Source organism: Hemicordylus capensis, chromosome 3, assembly GCF_027244095.1.
Source record: "Hemicordylus capensis ecotype Gifberg chromosome 3, rHemCap1.1.pri, whole genome shotgun sequence".
NCBI classification, from domain to species: domain Eukaryota; kingdom Metazoa; phylum Chordata; class Lepidosauria; order Squamata; family Cordylidae; genus Hemicordylus; species Hemicordylus capensis.
In genome coordinates, this window is record NC_069659.1 from 207,005,680 (window position 1) to 207,026,865 (window position 21,186).

The following is a 21,186-nucleotide window of genomic DNA, read 5'->3' on the forward strand; positions in this document are numbered from 1 at the left end:
AGCCCCTCATTCTGATTCTGCACTTGCTTGAAAGAAAGATATAAATGCCCTTGGTGATGCAGGGTGATATTTTCAAACATAAGTCATCATGATCAACTTTATTTAGCTAAGGCAGTGATTCTCAAACTTGGGTCCTCAGGTGTTATTGGACTTCAACTCCCATAATCCCCAACCAAAGGCCACTGAGGCTGGGGATTATGGGAGTTGAAGTCCAATAACACCTGAGGACCCAAGTTTGAGAATCCCTGAGCTAAGGTATGTTCCATATCCTTTCGTTCCCCCATTCCCCTTTTAGAAAGAGGCTTTTTAGCAAGAGGTTTTCTGTGCTACTTAATGTATTCATCTTAAAAACCTAGTTTAATTATTTATATCAGATGGTTGGTTGCACTGATTCTTTATATGGTTAACTTCTGATATATTTTTAGCTTTACATGGTTTTTACAATTTAAAAATTGCTGGTTATAACCTATAAAGCCCTAAATGGCTTGTGCCCTGGGTATTTAAGAGAACAACTTTGTCATGAACCCCACCGCCCATTGAGATCAGGAGAGGTCTGTCTGCAGTTGCCACTGGCTCGTCTGGTGGCTACTCGGGGATGGGCCTTCTCCGCTGCTGCTCTGAGGCTTTGGATTATGCTCCCTACTGAAATAAGAGCCTCCCCAATTCTCACAGCTTTTAAAAAGTCTTTAAAGATGTATCTGTTCACTCAGGCTTTTAATTAAATATTGTTTTAATGGTTTGAATGCTGTTTTAAAAATATTATTTTAAAAATGTTACATTGTTATCACATTTTGACATTTTAGTTTTTGGTTTTAACTAATGTTTTACTTTTTCTGATTTTATTTTATTGTAAACTGCCCAGAGACGTGAGTTTTGGGCAGTATAAAAATATGCTAAATAAATAAGTAAATAAATAAGTAAGTAAGTAAGTAAATAAATAAAGTTTTTGTCTCTTTTATGTTATTATGCTTTGAAGTCCTAAACATGGATTTATTTAACACTTGGATAGATAATATATTGTGCTATAATTGGTTTTACTCATGAAATATCATGTTCATATTTTGAAAGTTTTAACTTCTATAAATATATTACATATATCCAAACTCATTGTAATATTTTGTTTATTGTTTTTTCTGAATTGCATCTGAAGAAGAGCATTTGAGCTCAAAATGTATAGGGCAGTACTGAATAAATTTACTGAAATGTATTAGCAGAAAGACATATAGAATATAACTATTGAAACCCATCAGCACTTTTGGGTGTCCTCCCCACTTTTTCCCATTCTCCAACTTGTGAACCACTTTAATAATTTGAACCAAATTTGCTACAGCTGTAGGGACACATAGGGACATCTCAGTGGCATAGTTTGTAATGTTGTTATCCACCCTGATTCAAGATGGCAGACATATAAATGTTTGAGGTACAAGTGGGCTAACGTTTTGGCCATCTAACCAATGTGTCCACAATGTATCCACTGACTGTGGGGCGGCTATTACTGTGGTGGTGGGGAACAGAAGAAGTTGGCAGGTCACCGGGCTGTTACAAGGGAAGGGGACATAGAAATTTAATAGCTGTTTCTCCTTCCGACTGTCCTGCCGGCTCTTTGAACTTGGGGAGCAGTGCCGACCACCCTTGGAACCTCACCTTGCTCCTCTGTAATGCCAGGTTGGTCCAGAACAAATGAGAAACCATCTATGATTTTATTCTGGATAAAGGCGCCGACCTGGTATGTATTACAGAGACCTGGTTGGGAAAGGCTGGGGGCCCAGTGTGGTCCCAGCTCCTCTCTCCAGGGTACTCTGTTGAGGAGCAGGTGAGGGACCGGGGGCAGGGAGATGGAGTGGCTGTGGTCTAGAAGAATAATATCTCCCTTACCAGGATCCCTGTTGGAGTATCAGACCATATCAAATGTGTGTACTTATGTTTGGGGACCAGAGATAGACTGGGGCTTCTGTTGGTGTACCGATAGCCCCGCTGCTCAACAGAGTCCCTAACTGAGCTGACGGACTTGGTCTCAGATTTGGTGTTGGAGTCCCCTAGGCTTGTGGTGCTGGGGGACTTCAATGTTCATTTTTGGACCAATTTGTCCAGGGCGGCTCAGGAGTTCATAGCGGCCATGACGACTATGGGCCTATCTCAAGTGGTCTCGGGACCGATGCACATTGCAGGTCACATGCTTGATTTGGTCTTTCACTCTGATCAGGGTGGGGACTCCTGAGATTTCCCCATTGTCATGGACAGACAACAATCTGGTTAAGGTTGGACTCACAGTCACACCCCACCTTCGCAGGGGTGAGGAACCTATTAGGATGGTCCGCCCAAGAAGGTTATTGGATCCAATAGGATTTCAAGAAGCCTTGGAAGGATTTAGTGTTGGCTCTGTTGGTGATCCTGTTGATGCCCTGGTGGAGAACTGGAACAGCAAACTCATCGGGGCAGTAGACATGATTGCTCCTAAGTGTCCTCTCCGACCTGCTTCAAAATTGGCCCCTTGGTATCCAGAAGAACTAAGGGGGCTGAAGCGGCAAGGTAGACGACTGGAGCGCAGATGGAGAAAAACTCGGCTTGAATCCGACAGATTGCAACATAGAGCTCATTTGAAGATCTATCCTCAGGCAATGCGTGCAACAAAGAAGCGATTCTTTTCTGCCCATATTGCATCTGCAAGTTCAGCTCCAGTGGAGTTGTTCAGGGTTGTGAGAGGGCTTGTATGTGCCCCTCCTTCCTTGAATCAGAAGCTGGAAACATTGATTACCTGCTGTGATATGTTTAATGAATTCTTTGTGGGGGGAAATCTCTCGTATTCAGGCTGACTTAGATTCCGTCTCCACAATTACTTCAGTGTCTGACGTGGAGGTGTCCAGTTACTCCTCTTATGTGGTTAGGTTGGATTAGTTCCAGTTTGTGACTCCTGAGGATGTGGACAAGCTGATTGGAATGGTGCAGCCTACCACTTGTTCTCTTGACCCTTGTCCGACATGGCTTATATTATCTGGCAGGCGGGTTGTTGTAGAAAGCCTGGTAGAGATTATAAATGCATCTCTGAGAGAAGGTAGGATACCTCCTAGTCTTAAGGAGGCAATTATTAGACCACTTCTGAAGAAGCCTACCTTGGATCCCTCAGAGCTGAGTAACTACAGGCCTGTCTCCAACCTTCCGTAGCTGGGCAAGATAATTGAGAGGGTGGTGGCCTCCCAGCTCCAGACAGTCTTGGAGGAAACAGATTATCTAGAACCATTTCAAAATGGCTTCCAGGCTGGCTATGGGGTGGAGACTGCCTTGGTCGGCCTGATGGATGATCTCCAATTGGGAAATGACAGAGGAAGTGTGACTCTGTTGGTCCTTTTTGGACCTCTCGGCAGCTTTCGATACTATCACGACCATAGTATCCTTCTGGAGCGTCTGAGGGAGTTGGGGGTGAGAGGTACTGCTCTGCAGTGGTTCCACTCCTACCTCTCAGGCAGGTTCCAGATGGTGTCCCTTGGAGACTGTTGTTCTTCAAAATCTGAACTTTTGTATGGTGTCCCTCAGGGCTCCGTATTGTCTCCAATGCTGTCTAATATCTACATGAAACCACTGGGAGAGACTATCAGGAGATTTGGTGCAGGGTGTTATCAGTATGCTGATGACACCCAAATCTATTTCTCCATGTCAGCATCATCGGGAGAGGGCATAACCTCCCTAAATGCCTGTCTGGAGATGGTAATGGGCTGGATGAGGGATAACAAACCGAGACGGAATCCAGATAAGACAGAGGTACTCATTGTGCGGGGTTGAAACTCGGGAGACGATTTTGATCTGCCTGTTCTAGATGGGGTCACACTTCCCCAGAAGGAACAGGTATGCAGTCTGGGGGTGCTTCTGGATCTGAGTCTCTCCCTGGTGTCTCAGGTTGAGGCAGTGGCCAGAGGTGCCTTCTATCAGCTTCAGCTGATATGCCAGCTGCGTTCGTTTCTTGAGATAGATGACCTCAAAACAGTGGTACATCTGCTGGTAACCTCCAGACTGGATTACTGTAATGTGCTCTCTGTGGGGCTGCCCTTGTATGTAGTCCAGAAACTACAGTTGGTCCAGAATGCGGCAGCCAGGCTGGTCTCTGGGTCATCTAGAAGAGACCATATTACTCCTTTATTGAAGGAGTTACACTGGCTGCCGATATGTTTCCAGGCAAAATACAAGGTTTTGGTCATAACCTATAAAGCCCTAAGCAGCTTGGGCCCTGGGTATTTAAGAGAACGTCTTCTTCGTTATGAACCCCACCGCCCATTGAGATCATCAGGAGAGGTCTGTCTGCTTTTGCCAACGGCTCGTCTGGCAGCTACTCAGGGATGGGCCTTCTCCGTTGCTGCCCCGAGGCTTTGGAATGCACTCCCTAGTGAAATAAGAGCGTCCCCATCTCTGACAACCTTTAAAAAGTCTTTAAAGACACATCTGTTCACCCAGGCTTTTAACTGATACTGTTTTGATTGTTTTCAATGTTCTTTTAGAGCATTGTTTTAAAAAAATTTAAATTGTTGTGTTTTAAATTTCTTGTTTTGTTTTTAACCATATTTTAATGTTGTTTTTATCTGTTGTAAACCACCCAGAGATATAAGTTTTGGGTAGTATTAAAATAAATAAATAAATAAATAAATAAATAAATAAATAAAATTTAGGTTATAATGAAAGAAAAGGAAAGTAGGCGGATTAGTTCTTACCAGAACAACTTGTAATTTAAAGATAAAAGTAGGGCGTTTCAAGGAATTTGCAGTGAGAGGGGGAGAAAGGACATTTTCCTCCACCCTCTCCATCCCTTTCCACACATTAATGCATATATGCATCACACACACACACACACACACACACACACAGACACACACTCCCTGTCTCACCCATACACTCACCTATAAATATTCTCTTGCACACCCACACAAGTGTTCTGGGAAGGTGGTAAATGGGCACCAGCAGATGACCCTCAGAATCCAAATCTCTCCTCAGCCATGAACTCACTCAGAGGCCTTGATCAAGGCACTGTTTATGAGCCTCAGTTTCCTTGAAATATGCACACTGACCTCACTACTATTTGATGACTTGGTACAAATGTGCAAATCACTACTTAGACATCTCACAGATCTCACTAACATACTTTTAAAAGGTTTTCTCAGTATTACCTCAGATGCTATATCTTAGTCGGTCACTCTGAATTCCCTTTAGTTTAAAATTTTAGATTAAATCTGGGGGGAAAGTTAAGGAAATGTGAAAGCAAATACACATCTGCGGATGTTTACCTTTCCTAAAAAAATTCCTACAGATATTTCAGCTAAACAGGACCTTCCAAATGTGCTTCAAAGTTTGCTTTAGACAAAGTTTGATGACCACTCTGAAATGTATTCATAAGTGAAAAATGAAATGTAAAAAACGGAGAGACAATCCACCAAGCATAGTTGCTTGATAGCTTATTCATTTGATTTGATTTATATCCTGCCCTTCCTCCAAGGAACTCAAGGTTACACATCCAGCACTGTCCAGCATTATCCCCTGCTAACTGAGCAAAGATGCACCTTTTTAGAGTGGTGATTCTCTTTATATAGCAGGGGTAGAGCAACTAGCCCTATCCATCTCCAGCACAGCATCCCTCCAGTGGCTGTTGTTTGTGAGCCCTTTGGGGACAGGGAACCAACTTCTATATATTTAATTCTCTAAGACATACCTGTGGCAAATCCCATGCTTGGCAGCTCTTGTGAGAGTTCGGAGAACTGCCAAATAGTCATTGGTCGGAGGGAAGAAAATGGCAGTGCCGGCCAGCAGGGGGAAAAAACAGTGGTGGAGGCTGGCCAGCCAGTGGAGAAATGGCAGCAGCCTGGCTGGCAGGCCATAGAAGAAAAGCAGCTGGGATGGCCCAGCTGGTGGGCCATCCAGGGAGGGAAAGAGGCGGTGTCCCATGCAGCCAGGGAGAGGAAGCAGCAGTGGCAGCCCAGCCGCATGGCCATGGAGGGAAAGCACCGGTGCCGGCCTGGCTGGCAGGCTACCAAAAAAAAAAAAATAGCTGGGGTGGTCCAGCTGGCCAGCCGGCCATGGATGGAAAGTGGCAGCATCCTGTCTTGCCAGGGAGGGGAGGCGGCTCGGCCAGCCGCAGAGGGAAAACTAGCTGGTGTGGGGGGAGAACGAACTGGGGCAGGGGGTGGGGAAATGAAATGGGGCTAAAGTGAGAACTAGCGGTTCAGATGCTCTGTGCCAGGTCAGCGAGTTTTATTTATCTATCTATCTATATCTATATGTAAGCTGCTTTGGGAACTTTTTTTAAAAAGTGGTATATAAATATTCATTGCATACATATCCTCTCACAACAATCCTGTAAAATAAGCTAGACTGAGAGGCAGTGATTGACCCAAAGCTACTCAGCAAGCATTATTAGTGAATGAAGGTTTGATCCCACAGGTCTCCCGGTCCATGTTCAACACTGTCCACTTCAGGACGATAGAAGGTTCTTCATGACTGGTAAAGGTTAAACAGCTGCAGTGGCAAAATGTTAACTATCTTGAAAGCTATACTTGTTTCACTGAATATGTCAATGAAATTTTCAAGAGTATCAAAATTGATCCCCAGGAATCCACCCATGCACTCATTACACTCCTGATGATAAAACAGAACCTCCAATTTGATTTTAAACTGGAGTATAGTTTTGCAACAATTGTGCAAAAGAGAGCTTGATTCCCAAGTCAAAAGATGCTACTGACAGAAGAGCAAAGTTTCAAAGCAATTATTTCTCATCGCAGCTTGCAGATGAATTAATCTATTCACTGTGTTTGCAGTGACAAAGGTTCTTGATACATAGATTAAACCTCTTTTCAATCTCCACTGCTTCACCTGGCACACTCACCTCTAATCAAATCGAAAATAGGACCCATTCATTTGGAACGCCCTATTAGTTCCCTGTTAATAGAACAATGACCTTTTTCTACTCAAAAGGACTATTACTTCCAACTCACGATTGATATTTTTGTCCACATACATTCACCTCAGACAGTTCTCATTAGTTAATTTTTCCCTGCCATTTAAAAAAATATATTAAGTAATACCAGAGGTGCACCTAGGTAATCTTGGAGCCTGGACCTAAAGGCCTTTTGGAGGGCACGCTGCCGCCGTCCCCTGCAAGTTAAGCATAATCAACCTACACACATACGTATCATGGCACACAGTATTTCTTGAAGGCACAAACAGCAACTAAACTCACAAGAATGCAAGATTATAAAGCAGGTATGTTCAGGAATTGAGCCATTATTGCGCAAACGGGTTCAAAGAACCCAGGCCACCCCCAATCAGGGGCCGCGAGCATGGCTCCAGACACACCCCCTCACATCTGATGTCAGATGCAGGGGCGTTATTTGGAGCCAAAATCAGCCCATGCTGGGTTGGCAGCTCGGCCAGAGTGACTCTCCCTGCCTTACTGCTCCTGGTCTTGCTGCCAACGTAGCGGGGCCAATCAATCTCTCTCCCAAACGGAGCCGTGCGGCTCCATTTAGAAGAGAGATCAGCCCACAATACATTGGCAGCACAGCTGGAATGGCTCTCCTTTCCTTTAAGGCAGGGAGAGTCATTCCGGCCCACACTGCCCAACACAGCATGGGCCAATCTCCCTTCCAAATGGGGCCTCACGGCTCCGTTTGCGAGGGGGACCATGCCCCCTGCATCTGATATCAGACGCAGGGGCATGGCTAGCTGGGCCCCTGCATCTGATGTCAGATGTGGGGAGTGGGGCCAGGGGGCTGCGGCGGCGGCCATACACAGGCTGCCGCCACCCTCGCTATGCTACTGAGTATGTTTATGCAAATATGAATTAGCAGAAACATTTCAGCACACCACTTAGCATATTCCCAGCCCACATATTTCTTTCCCCACTCCCCCCTCTGTCTCTAAAGCAGAGGTCACACTCAGCTACCCAGTGCAGCACATGCCGGTGGTACAGCGACCACACCACCTGGGACAGAATAAAGAGGACTGGCGGGGGGGGGGCATGGGATGTGGAGGCCCTGGACCTCCACCCATAAGTCCAGGGGTAAGAGTGCCTCTGAGTATTACAGCATCTTCAGATGTAATTCACAGAAGAAATAGATATATAAACTAGATCAAAACCATCATCAATGTAATCAGTTTTCCCATCTCATTTAGTGGCTATTTTCTGATGTGTCTGTGTCAGGAGAAAGCAAAATTATTATTTATCATTATGAAAGAGGAAGAGAAAATTGAAGAATTAAAAAAAGTCTATTATATTTATTTCAAGCAGTGCAAAAGACAATTCTTATTACTACTATGGATTGCTTTTCAATGTAATTAATTACATTTATTTTCCTTAATAGTCTCCTCCATTTCTGCTCTGCATTTTCTGCAGTGGCTGGAAATGTTGATGGAAATTTGCTAGGCATTCCTAGTAAAGGTTGTCAACATGAAATCAGATGGGACAAATCTCTTGCAAAGCTAAAGAAGCCTCCAAGCAGGAATCACAGGAGCCAAAACAAAAGCCCTCTTCAGGTCTTATAAAAACTATGGGTGCTAACCTAAGTACAGTGTCTGAGGGTGCATTATGAAGCCCTGCCCCTCAGCTGATCCGCTGAGAAGATTGAGCTTCCTGCAGTCTACAGAGACAAATGCTGTCAGATTCTTTTCATCATCAGGAACATTGGGGCATCCCAACATTCATAAGAGGAAGACCCTTGCCACAAGTACAGCATTTGTCCCTGCAGACATATGCTATAACCATGGAAAGCAGAAAGGCCAGGCTTCTGCATGAATAAGTGCAGGGCATGGCTTCAGAGCGTGCTCTTGAGATGCTGTGTTCGCATATAGCATCCACAGCTTTAACAACGTCTGAAGAGGGTTCTAGTCTCTGACCTTCTGCATCATCAAGGCATCATCTTTGGAGCTGCAGGCTGAGCTGTGCTACCCAGAGACACCACCTAGACAGCATTACAGGCCCGCCTACTGACTCAGTCCCCAGTCAGGTGACCTAAGGAACCAATACAGCTTCATTTCAGCTCTATAAGGTTTCATTTTCAAAAGTCTGCCATTCAGTCTGAACAGCTTGTCTCTTAGTGAGAAGGTCCTGCAAGAAAAAGCTTCTCCAATACTGCCTCTGAAACCTAAACCTTTGCTACACTGCTTTCCGCTGGCCAATCTGCTCAATAGCTGCTGCCTCTGGAAACTGAGCTTTTGGGTGCAAACTTGCTCGGGCTTGCCTCTGGCCTCCATCTGGCTGACAGCTTGCTCCTTCCTAACCTTGAATCTACGATGTTTAACCACTGGGACACCAACCACTGCTAACTTGGCAAAGAGGCACATTTTAACGTGGTGATTCTCTTTATTTAGCAGGGGGGAAGCAACTGGCCCTATCCACCCCAGCACAGTACCTCCAGTGACTATTGCTGGTGTCTGTCTTATGTTTCTTTGAGATTGTGAGCCCTTTGGGGACAGGGACCCATCTTATTTATTTATTATTTCTCTGTGTAAACCGCTCTGAGCCATTTTTGGAAGGGCGGTATAGAAATTGAATGAATGAATGAATGAATGAACGAATGAATGATAACCCTAAGTGAACCCTCAGTGAGGAAGGACAATGAACACTGTACCAACATCCCACATAGTGATACACACTGCTCTGCATCCTATTCTCTCTCCTAACTATAGTCCAGGGGACCCAGGGAGGAAATACCAGCACCTTGTGGCCTGCAGAAGCTGGGTGTACTGAATGAATGTGCTCATGAAAATGTGTCTAAATATCTGTAGTGTGAGTGTGCCAGAATCGTACACTGTTGGCCAGTCTGTTTCATGCTAACCCCCATCTTCGGCGGAGGGTGGAGACACCTTTAGCAAGTTATGGGATGATGCAGGCTTTCCATAACCTTATCAGAAACGACATATATGTAACAAATGCAAATGGCATATTCCAGAGAACTGAATGTGAAGTTTGGTAGTTGTAAGTGAACAATCATCATTTTATACCAAACATAAGCTTGGAAGAAATTCTGCAGTTGAAACCTTTCCCATCATCTTATCACCATGCTCAGACATGCTCTACTGTGAAATGTCCATGGTTAAGCTGCTGTTAATGGACAGTGTTCCAGATCAGACCGATGAGACCTCTGTAGGAAGACATTTCCATAATTGTAGGGCAGCCTCTGAGAATCTCATCGTCTTCACATGACCTTGCTTATGGCATAGTTGACACAGGGTTTCCTTTAATGTTCTTCAAGATCACAAGATACCCTTTTCCTACATAGAGATCACTTTCATGGAAAAACCCATGTATATCATCACTTCTGAAGTGTTGCAAAAGTGGATATTTTGTTGCAGGTACACAGGGAAGCCATAGTATGAAGTGGCCTCCCAATCCAATTACTAATAGACAATATCATTTATTGACTCAACTCATTTATGTATGGGTATGGAAAGCTTTCAAGTTATCCATACTGATGCAATGTAGTTAATCACATTTATTTTCCTGTCTGTCTGATAATGAAACTGGATTTTTTTTCTGCCAACAATATGAGTAAATAGATTGCTTAGAGGTATAATAGAGAACAAAGATCACTGTGGTTTACTGTGAAATAAAGAAGCACAGATGCCGAGATCGCAGATACTTGTTCTTTCTGGCATAAAGGGCTTCCCAGCTAAAAAGCTCAATGGGGCTCATGCTGCTCTGAGCAATTTTTTAGATGCAGTCATGCAAAACTAGTAATGTTTGTCACAGGAACAAAAGCATTCCAATTACAGTATCTTTCACATGAAGATCAATATTTTGTTAATGTTCCATTCCATCTATGTCCCTTGCAACTAAGTGTTGATTAAAACATAAGAAGTGCACAAGACCTTAGTATTTTTCAGTTAAACTTCTCTGTTTTGATAAATAAGATTCTGCTGCATCTCTTTTCCCTTGTTCCCCCTCCCCTTCTCTCAGCCCAGGCTTCTCTAACTCTCTGCCTACACACGCAGCATCACCTGGAATCAGGATGCAGAGTCATCCCCGGGGATTGCCTGAAAAATGAACCAATAGACTGGGCAGTCATCTTTCAGCAACAACCAACTGAAGAAATTGATTAATGGTTATTCAGACACATGGCTGGAATGCGAGAACAGTCTCTTCTCACAGAACAAAACAAAACTTAGGCAGATTACTAAGTAGGGGTGTGTGTGTGTGTGTGTGAGGGGGGGGGCGGACTGTTCAAAGTGGTGATCAGATGAGTCCTGGGATGTCTAGCATTGACATTCAGGTTTTAATTTGCACAGGGGCCACTTATTGGAGTTTATGAAAATAGACTGACCAGAAGCAGGCCAGTCATACTGGCTTGCAATTCTTCCCAATAATTTGTATTATTAATATGGGCATGATCCAGACCAAGTCATGACTAAGTCCCTTTTAAATTAATAGGTCTTAGATTAGTCATGTATTTCCCCCCGCCACCCCCAATGTTGCTTAGTCATGATTAATTTAGTCTGGATCCTGCCCACTTTCTCTTTAATTAGAGCAAATTATTTTATTTTATTTTATTTTATTACATTACATTACATCACACTACATTACATTACATTACCGCCCCATCCAAACTGCTCTGGGCGGTGAATCAACTGCATGGTGTGTTTAATTATCAGGACAATAAATTCTGCATCTATGCAAAGCATATCCATTTAGATCATAAGATTCCTTTTGTCTAGAAGCTTCCCAAACCGCAAACACAGGGCCTGACCCATTCACGAGCACCTTGAAGCAAGTTGTCACAGGTAGAGATTTGGGGGGAGCAGAATATTTGGACACTTCCCCACACACACTCACTTCTAGTGCGGCCAGAGTTCTCCAGAGTACTACTCTAGCCAACCCAACCCCTCTCCCACCTCCACTGCTGGGCACAACAGTGCTCTAGCTTACCACTAGCTGTGACTTTGTTCTCCTGCCTCTTCTTTTATGCTATTTTGCCTAATGTGACCTATATAAAGCAAGTTGCCTCCAGTCCTCTGAAGGGCTGAGGGCAATGCAGGAGGGAACAAAGGAAAAGATTTGGCACCCGACTTCAGAAACTTCCCAGGACCATGTGATTAGAGCTGTATATTGGTCCTTGGAAATAAGCTGGTTGGAGAGTTTAGCTCATCTTCCATTTTTTCTCTTTTAAAACATATCAATTTATCACAACACTTTGTTTGTTTATTGCATGTGTATCCCATCCTTTCTTCAAGGAGCGTAGTGCAGTAAACATGGGGTAGTCAGAATTAGTCAGGTCACCTAGCAGACTAAAAATTAAAAAGAAGAATGGGTGGAGGAGGGCTTTCCTAAACTGCATCAATAAAATGCACAGTGGGGCACTACTGCATAACTTTACAATACATGGAATTTTATGAGAAGTAGAAATTTAAAATGCAATTTTGATAGGATTGTGTCAGGATCAATAAGAGATTAGGCAAGAGCACAGTTTGAATCTCCATTCTGCTGCACTATTAGCAGCAATCACATTCTTTCAAAGTGAGCTGAACTTGTGTAGTTTGAAACACTGGGGGGCTTTATCCTCTGTGGATTATCGAGAATACAGTTTCCTACTCCTGTTCTTTTATTCACTGATAATGTCTGCTCGATACTTTCTTGTTCCCTCATTATATATTGGGCTGTAATGCAATCTAATCAAAATATCAGTGGTAATGCTGAAGGATAATTATGAGTTCAAATAGATCCCAAAATGGCATTGCGTTATGTTCATTTTGTCTATTCTTATCTCTCAAGCATGCAGAGGGCAATCAACATTCAGAGTTAGGTAATGTGGTATCTTTGACTTGACCTACCAAACCTATTTCCAGCAACCTTCTTAAAAGATCTAATCCAAACAAGCTGAGTATATTGGAAGAATCTAAGAGCCTAACCTACTTCACAGGGTTGTTGTGAGGAGAAACCTAAGTATGTAGTACACCGCTCTGGGCTCCTTAGAGGAAGAGCGGGATATAAATGTAATAAATAAATAAATCTAAAAGTCCATTTTGTTGGTACAAAGAGGAGGACTGTTTGCTATGGAAGCATTTATTATTCTCTGGCAAAATACAAATTAGAGAGTTTACAATGGCCAATGGCCTCTTTCTTTCTTTCTTTTTCTTTTTCCAGGTTTCCACAGAGAAGAACAAGGCCTACCAATGTGTGAGAACACAGTAAAATGTAATTCATGGGTGTTTTAAGCAAGGGCATCACACAGGGCATCAGATCCCCTTATAAGAGGGGAAGGATGTGGTGCTCTAGGAGGCCTGAAAGCTCTGTCCTGCTGCAACCACTTTGGTGCCTTCATGTAATCTTTGCATCTACACTTGAGCTTAATCAAGTAAGGTCTCTTAGCTACCATAGCCACATCTGTAAATCTGTGTATTTCAGTGAGAGAGGTCCATAAATGTCATCACTAGATGGCTAGCAGGGACCATGAATCTCTTTCTAGTAACCAGCTGCCTTGAATGTCTAGCATACAGCACTTCCACGCACACACTCAAGTTCTGCATGAACAGAAAATAATTTGTTGGGGAGGAACCTCTCACTTTACACCAGATGGGTGAGAAAGACTCTGCACCTCCCCTGGGTTTCCTGGCTACACATAGAGAACACATGGGCGGGGTCAATCTCGTGTCACACTGGCTTGAGAGATACTGAAAAGAAGCAAGAATTTCTCTAACTGCTACTATATGTAGCCTTTTGCACGATCCAATATATTCACATAATAACCTGGCATTGGGGGTGTGTGCACAAATGGTTCGGGTGAACTGGGCTGTTCATGTGCACAGCCCTGTTTTGGGTGAACTGGTTCTTCACAGCAAGGGGCGGCCAGGCGGGGGCAGCAAAAGATGTGAAGAGCTACTTACACTCCTAGCGCTGCTGCTGGCTACTCCAAACACACTTCCCTCTCCTTTTACCAAGCTACCGGCTTGCACAGAGGCCAGAACTTGCACAGAGCTTGCACAGAGGCCAGGCGGCTTGGTAAAAGGAGGAGAAAGGACACTTGGAGCGGCCAGCAGCAGTGCCAGCAGGTGCATCAACAGAATAAGCAGCTCTTTACATCTCTCACCGCCCCTGCGCAGCCACCTCTTATCTCCAGAAGGGCCCCCCAACCCCTGTCCTCACCAGATTCCCCTTTACAAGTATATCCCCTGAACCAGCCCGCAAACCAGTTCAGCCCAGATCAATGGCCGGACCGGGTCAGTTCAAACTGAACCGGCCAAACCAGCTCCGTGCACTCCCCTACCTGGCATTAAATTTGGTGTAGCTTTGTTAATATCTGATAGGTCACCCAAATCACACTATGAAAGTCAATTTACACTGTAGACCAGGCCTGCTCAACTTAGGCCCCCACAACTGTTTTTGGACTACAACTCCCATAATCGCCAGCCACAGTGTCCAACAGCCAGGGATTATGGGAGTTGTAGGCCAACATCTGCACGAGGGCCAAAATTGAGCAGCCCTGCCATAGATAGTAACTAATATGTAACTGCACGATGTTACACATATGGTGGAACATAACATTTGCACAGTTGCACAAATGGAGTTAAACAACAGTGCAACTGTTATATATAAGGGCTGCACTATTGTGGAACTCCATTCATGCCATTTTTGCATTTGCACCAACAGCGCTCTTGCACAACTGTGTAAATGTTACAGTCCTCCATGTTCTTAATCCTGCACAGTAAGTCAGCCATGGAAAACAAGTATTGGGCATACACAATGGGCAAGAGATAACTGTGTCACACACATGTGAAGTGTGTTTTGGTAAACAAACATTATTCTATAAGCAAAACAGAGGTACATGCTCAATATGTATTAAAAGTATAAGGATGTGCCCGAGCCAGTTCAGTGCCTCCTTTGGGAAGTGCCAAACCGGTTTGTTGGGGTAGGGAGCAGTTCCCGTAAGGAGCCGGTAAGCAGGCTGTTCCCCGCGCACACAGTGTCAGCATGCACATAGCCTCCACACGTGCACGGAGGCCATGTACGTGGTTTGTAACACCATGATGACCATGCAAATGGCACCTGCATATGCATGGATGCCATGTCCGTGCTCACACCATGCGCACAGGCTGCAGGGAACAGCGCCCAGCCCGGCGCAGCCATTGCTAGTTTGAGCGCCATGCCTGGAAAAGTGACGGGGCAGCAGCAGAGCAGGGAAAGCTCTGCTAAGCAGGGTTATCAATTCCTTAAGGGAATCAATTCTTTATCAATTCCTTAAGGGAACCGCTCACCGCCCCACCACCCCGTGCACAAGCTGTTTGTGCTCATCCCTATATAAGTACAGACCCACAACAAAATGTTGCAGTTTATCCCTGGTGTGCATGTGTTACCTGAGCCTGTCCCTGAGCCTGGTGGGGGAAAAAGAAGCTAACAAAGACAGGAGTCCCTGCTGTAACCTGGGCCTGACTACATATGAAAACTGTTTTTTTGTTTTCTGCATGGTTTTGTGGGAGGGGGGCACTGGCGCCGAGTCTCAGCTCTGTTTCCAACCCTTTCCACTTCAGAAACACAAAGCTGCGAAATGACTGGTGAGAAAACAAAAGAGTTTTAGACGCCTTTTCCTTTCAGAAGCAGAAGGAGTTGTGACAGTCTTGAAGGAGTATACTCCAAGCTAAGGAATTTCCCACTCTTTGTTCAAGGCCACCTTCCCTGCTTCACCGCAGAATTCCATTAGTTCTGCCCACCTACATTCTGTCCCATTGACCAACATGGAGGCAGTTTGGGAGGTTTTTTTGGCCCCCTTGGATGTCCCCCCCGCCCTGCCTTCAGATCATTTGACAAATCTCAAAGTCACCCAGATTCTGACAAATCTGCAGGTCACCCAGATTCTGCCAGCACGTGCCACTTGTCTACAGGCACTTCTGTTATCCATCGATAAGGATCATAACATTTCCAGCAATTTTGGAAATAAACACAAGATACGAAGTCGCCCTAAGGACAAGGTTCTTCACATACCCAGTAAATCTATACTATATAAATGCTACTGCTAACATGCCCTGCCACTCTGTTTTATTGATCTCCATATACCCTGAGAAATTTCTCAATACTTCATTTAGATCATAAATGCAAAAGGAAATTTTGAACTACCAACCTCTTTAAACAAACTATACTTTAAAAAAAACAAAAAACCCTATGTTCTCCGTTCTTAACTGAAAACTAAACTTCCAGCTATCTCATTCTGCTTGAAACAATCTCCACTGCAGCCTAAGGCACAGACATCCCACAAAGTGACACAGAAAATGGCTGCGCAGTCACATGCATGCTTTTTATTTTATTTCCGAGACAGGATGCAAGTCTGACAGCCTGATAATACCGATCAGGGAAAGTGCAAGGTGATGATACGAAGTCTATTTTGTCTTTGTTCAGAATAGTGGAAGCTCGGGGGGGGGGGGAATTCTACCTCAAACTGTATCCCAAAGCAACTAAGAGTACCTTGTTTTTCTCAGGACCAGTTCTCAATGAGGAAGTAAGCCTAGGTCAGGACTGTACCACTTCACACTTCAAGTGGTGGTTCGGATGATAAACTGCTTTTCCACACTCAAAAATTCCCTCTAGACAGAAAACATCTGGGAGAAAGGTTCTAATGAGTCACACAAACACACACACACACACAGACACACACACTAGATTTTTGTGCGAACGCTTTTGTATGGAGGAGCATCGCATTATGTGAGCTCCACAAGCAGGTTGAAGTGGCACAGCCCAAACAGAACTTGGTGACAAGGCCCGACCTAGTAGCTTTAACATGCAAACTTGACCTACCTTTATTCCAAAGTATCACTTGCATTTGACTTTTCTAGTTATATTTGGACCAGAACCTGGTAAATTATCATGGCATCTCTATTATCAAATGTTGCCTAAAATACACTTTAAAATAAAGATTTCTCAGGTGAAATAATCTATGGGAAACCAAGAGAATTTTGATAGACATTAGGAGTGTTTTGTGTTTTCCTAATAAATATGTTTCTTTCCAACTATCTCTTCAGAGATTCTGATTGGGCTCATGAGGCTTCCTTTAGAGATCACAATGTGATCTTGCCAGAGACCATGAAAAGAATGTTAGCTTTACTAGGTTTTAGATCTCCTGCTACTTGTTTAAAGCAAACAAATATATTAAAGGATCTGTGCAGGGTGGTTTCCAGAAGGCCTCTTACAATTACTTTGTAACATATAGGCTTGGTGTGAGCTCATATGATCTGGGTTTGGTCATCAACCTACATAAGCTGCCGTTCACACAGGATTGGATCTTTGAGAACCTCTGTGCCTGCCTGACATAAAAGCAGGTATGCAGAGAATCCATATGAAACCCGCCCCCACCCCTATCCCTTCACCAATAGAGGGGAGATTAACTCTTTACTTTCTGGCTGGGAATAACCCCGTCACCAATTCAGTTCTTAAATGTCCTCTCTCTTGCTCGCATTTGCTCTCACAGCAGGGCCTTGGCTCCCATCTTCCTAGGAGATCAGCAGCAGCTCCTCTCAGCCCTTAATTTCATCCTAGAAATGCACAGCCTTCTGCACAGCAACAACCTTTTCCTCCCTGCGATCAGCGTCAGCTTGATGTCTGGTGCTTTTGTGCAAATCCACCCAAGGAGGGGAGTGGGGAAGCCCTCACATTACTTCCCCCTCTACCTCTTCTTTCTCTCTCTGTGTGTAGAACCAGGGATGGAGGGCGAGTTATTGCTTCTCCTCCTCCTTTCTGCCCTCAAAGCCTCAGTGGAGTTAATCCGACATGGCTAACTCTAACTGGCTTCAAATCATTAGGGTTAACCATAGAGTTCTAGACCAGCTCAGTCTGGAAAGCACCCAGGCAGCAAAATTGTCTCTAAACTGATGCTCATAAAATATATAACACAAATGACAGTTTTCAAAAAGAATACCAAAGGAGACAAATTACATATAGTATTGCATTTCTTATTATATAATACTTTGATTAATACTTATTTTATTTACATGATTTCCCTTCCAAATGGGAAATCTTCCCCATGATAGTCCTTGTAATCTCTTCAGAGATAAACCAAAAGTCAGCATTCTGCAACTAATCCAACACAGAACAAATTATGATACAAGAAAATTCTGATAAAAGAAACAAACAAGTCAATTCTGTTACTTGTACAAATAATGCAAACATGTCTGACTTTTCAGAATGTTCTCTCTCTCTCTCTCATATATACTATTTTGCATAATTCATTCTGCTTCTCATAGTCACATGGAGATACAAGGGACTATGGTGAGCATTGTAGTTCTAGGCTCCTAGAGTTGAAAACTTTATATTGCCCCCACCACTACTAGTAGATGCTGCTGCTTGGGGGACACAGGGGTCCAACCTACCATGGAAGGGCCAGTGCAGGGCTTTGTCTCAAGGGCTCCCCAACAACCTGGTGCCAGCCTTGCAAAAGTCCCCAGTGAGCTATTCAGACAGGCCTCTCTAACAGAGGCTTAGTTCAGATATACCTAATGCCAAACCATGGTCTAGCCACCAGGAGCACTCCCATGGGCTCACCTTTTACATGCAGGTCTTCTCCTTTTTTTTTTTTTTTTTTTTTTTTTTTTTTTGTTTTTCACTAACCACAATTTACCATGGTATCCAAAAAGGTGAACTACTGTTAGTGCTAACCCTCAAGTCATGATTTGCAAGCCACTTCAAACAATGGTTTCATACTCCTATTTGGTAATTAGACACTAAGCACAGTTTGCCAGTTCAAAGAGTTTGGGTACCTGCAAAGAGAAGGTCATGGACTCATCACCAATTGTCTATCTTACCACATTGCCTGGGTACCACTACCATTACTGTCAATCTCCTCCAATAATCTCAATATTCAGGGCACGGGGTGTGTGGGGGGGTGTGTGTGACGGGGGGGTGCTAGTGCCCCACAAGCAAGCGCACACAGAGTTGTATTTGTTGTAATTTCTGAGAGGTTGTGCTCAAACAACCACATTTAATGCTTCCTCAGATAAGCTAGCAGTTTAGGCTCAGCATCGAGGATAGAAATACACATTAAGTCAATAACATGATGTAGTACAACTTAGCACATGTCCTGATGCTACACATCTCCCTGCTCAAATACGCAGACTGAACATGCAGAAATAACTGAAGACTATCCAGGAACGTGGTAAGCTGTACTACACATTGCAGGGGAAGGCTGGAACACAGCACAAGTTTGCCATTTCAGGTGGCAGCATCATGTTTCTTATTTATTTCTTACATTTCTATACCGCCCTATCCATCCAAAGGCTCTCTAGTCCCAAGCCTGAGAGGACCTGCATTTACATGTTGACTGAATCAAGAGGCAGTCTGGATCATGTGGGAACTTGCTTCTTCCCCTAGAAATAACCAGAATGCTCCCCACACTCGCCATTTATTCAAGGGATTTTTAAAAAATGCTCATTTCTAACATCTGCAGTTCTAGGCTTCATTTGTGATTCCCTATACTTGAAACAACTACTTTATCCAAGGTTCGCTAAAATGAGAAGTCACTGCCAGAGTAAAAGCTGCAGCAGGGAAACACTGGGCTTTTTATGCCAGACAACAGTCGCTTCATAATCCAAGACCACAATTAAATCTTGCTCATATGAAGACAATATACAGTGAGTATCTGTGACAAGCACCAAGGCGGCTTAAATGGGGTCAAAAGAGAGGCAAGATACAAATTAAGAAGTCCTGCTGCAATAAAAACTGCAGAACTAGGATGCTGCTGTGTAACAATGAATGCAAGACAAAAGGTTCCCTCTATGGTAAGACAATACTAATTGAAACCGTTTACTAAGCAGATCATTTCGTTGTCAGCCTAACTCTAAGGGAGCCAGGTTCCTTCCAGGGGGAATGATGAAGACATAGTCATCCCTAATTTTCATAACACACTCACAGTTCTCTGAGACATGAGGTTGTTTCTATTTCTTTGTTGTGTCAAAGGTGTTAAAAAACCAATTTAGCAAGTGCAATGCTCTTTTAAACAATGCCCACATTTTTACCCGCAAAAAAAAAATACACACAATACACCAACACATTTAAAGCACACACACATTATATACTTATTTGTAAAAGTTAATTAATTTCACGTTAATTTCATTCTAGGTGCACAAGTAACAAGCTATATACATTCTATATATACATATATACAACAAGCTATATATATGAATATGGGAATGGCATTCAAGGGCCAGCAACACATCTTCACTTCATGCTCCAACAATGGGGTTTCCTTTGATTTTCAACACATGCCTAAGACTGCAGCCCACAACTGTCTGACCTGATTATAATGCTGTAATGCTACCTTTGCACAATGTGCAAGCATGTTCTAAAAGATATGACCCAAACACATGCTCCTGCCAGAGAAGATTCATTTCAGGGGTGGGGAATATGCCATGTCAACCTCAGTGAAAGAAAGTAACTGTGGTTCAAAAGCAGCATTGCTGGGTGCTTTTATGGAAGTGGCTTTTGAAAAATGTGGCCAGCAAAACTATTCTCCTGCAAAGTTTTAAATACTGCCTGTGGCTAGCAGAGCACTTCCTCAAATTCCCATTCCAGAGTAAATCAATAGATGTGATTAATCGGAATGATACTACAAGTCATTCGGATCTGAAGGCTATGACACCCAAGTATCAGGTATTTGTCCCTTTGCTTATACCCGGTAACCTGACTCAACTCTTCCTTGTGCTTGACATAATCAGAGATTGCAGCTGCAGAATCAAAACTGGTCTTCACTGCAGAGGTTGATCATAACCATGACTAGATTCTACCTTTATGCCCCTATGCTTTAGAGCACTTTTATGTTGTGTTCCACACAAAAAATTCCCCACTGTGTTTTCCTTGAGGTTTTCCACACTGCCACCTTCATCCACACTTGAGGCCTTTTCACATATTATGTAATTAAAAACTCTGTAACCAAGCAAACAGCTTTCATAGAGCTGCAGGCAACCCTAGCACTATGATAAGTATGTACATGTATGATATACCTGTCTGCTTTATTCCCGCTTCATATTTAAGATGTATGCAAACTACATGCAAATCTGTAATGTGTGAATCTGCCCTTGGACTGCTACTACACTGGTATTTTATATAACCATTAAGAGTTTTTTGTCAAGTGTACGCTATTCATGCTAATTTTGCATGACAAAAATAAACACCATGCAACTCAAGATATTTTACACTGTTTCAATCAGTAGCCCCTTAAAGTGTGATCCTAGAATCCGCACTGG

At 43.5% G+C, this 21,186-nt stretch overlaps 1 protein-coding gene across 17 annotated transcripts in view; it reads right to left on the minus strand.

The window, feature by feature from the left end:
* The window catches only part of KCNMA1 (potassium calcium-activated channel subfamily M alpha 1), an 829,029-nt gene that overhangs the window by 583,441 nt on the left and 224,402 nt on the right, over window positions 1-21,186 (minus strand). The gene's annotated exons all lie outside the window — the stretch shown is intronic.